The 1,792-nt window shown below is 34.7% G+C and overlaps 1 long non-coding RNA gene across 1 annotated transcript in view; it reads right to left on the bottom strand.

Moving 5' to 3' along the window:
- LOC128251291 (uncharacterized) overlaps positions 1-1,792 on the bottom strand; it is a 16,570-nt gene that overhangs the window by 5,882 nt on the left and 8,896 nt on the right. The gene's annotated exons all lie outside the window — the stretch shown is intronic.

Genomic DNA, 1,792 nt, shown 5'->3' with positions numbered 1-1,792 from the left:
TATATACATACACATATGTATATATGTGTGTGTTTATGTGTATGGTATAAATATTCAAAAAATGGAGAAAACCTCCGATCAACAAGCACATCGATTGGACCACATTTCTACCGTCCTTTTTAACACAAAGCATGAGATAACATATAGGTGGCGTAACATATCTTACCGCCTTTTCCGCATCTACTAGCAAACACTGTCTATAAATAATTGCGAAAATAAAATTCTTCATCTTCATAAGACATTCGAATTAAGGTACGGAGCTTCATCAGAGTAAATATCAAGAGCATCCAATATGAACAAAGGGAAGAAGGAATAGGAAAGAAAACATGGCCTAGAAAAGAAGTCAAGAAGCCCAATATCTTAAAAGCATATAATCTACCATCTTGGGGTTACAAGGTCCGTAGGTAAAAGAGTAAAGTAGTAATGGTCTATGCAATAATGAAATTTATTTTACGGGTAGTTTCAATTTAAATGGAGGGGAGCAAGTTGTTTTATAATTTATGAAAAGAAGTTATCAAAAAATAATACAAGGAAACTTACTAACATGATTATCAAAGGGCAGTACCTATGCTAACGAGTAAACTCAAGTTAAAATGTATACAAAACATTACCGTAGGGTGCTTAAGAAAGTGTACTTACAGAGATATTTCCCAGAACTCTAACTATAGGCCTCAATGGGGCAAGTCTAAGTCCAGTGGTCTCTACAATTGTACTGAGGGACAGTGCAGAAACATGATACCTACATTGAAGAGACTGCACGCAAAATAGGAGAGAGTACAGGTGTACACTGGCGAGAGCTCAAAGAAGAGAAAGGCTCGTCAGTGTTCTACCAACATGCTCAGACAGAACATGGAGGCTTGATTAGTAGCATAGAGGTTAAAGTATTATCGTCGCAAACAAATGACACGACACTTAGACAAATCACAGAAGCTACACACATTACAGTAGATAGACCGAGCCTCAATGGAAGACACGAATGGAACAATAACACCCACCACCATACCACATCACATAACTAAAGACAGAAAGGAGGAGAAGAGAGAGAAAAAACATAATAATAGTAAATAAAACACAGATACAAACAGGGTAATACACACACAATAGACATATATGCACAAACCTGCGATACATTTAAGGAACAAAGATAGATAAATATAAAGAAAAAACAAAGAAAAAGAAGAAAAAATATATTTGTCGCATACCCACGATAAACATAAGAAACAAAGATAGTTAAAAAAGAATAAATGAATATATATATATATCTTAATATATAAATCTGAAATTGTGTGTCTGTGTGAAGCCTTTTTAAAAGTTTATAGAAATCCATATTTTCCACTTTTTCGTAAAATTTTTACATCAATGGAATTTTCTCGATGTGAACTTTCCAGTGCAGTAATTAGATTTTTTAAATTCTGTTTACTTTGTGTGATTTAAGGGAGATTTGGCTGTTGTTTCTAGCAACTTTTTTATCTTCCCTTCTACACACGCGCTCAACAGAGAGAGAAAGTGATACATACAACGTCATAGATTAAACTTTCTTCTCAGTATTCTTTACTTATTTTTCATAACATTGATACGTAAAAACACACACAACCACACATACGTAATCTGTGACAACAACATACACATTGCTCCCGTTCTCTATCTCCCCCTCTTCCTCTCTCGCTCTCTCAAACGCATACACGTGCAAGTAAACACAATCATTAACGTTCGTCAATGTGGCATAACTACAGAGTTGTACCCACCGACTTTGGAAGGTTATAACTTTCAGAAAAATGAATATTTGTTTATG

The sequence above is a fragment of the Octopus bimaculoides genome, chromosome 30, assembly GCF_001194135.2.
Source record: "Octopus bimaculoides isolate UCB-OBI-ISO-001 chromosome 30, ASM119413v2, whole genome shotgun sequence".
Taxonomy (NCBI): Eukaryota; Metazoa; Mollusca; class Cephalopoda; order Octopoda; family Octopodidae; genus Octopus; species Octopus bimaculoides.
The sequence above is the reverse complement of the archived record's forward strand: the minus strand, read 5'-3'. Positions and strand labels throughout refer to the sequence as shown.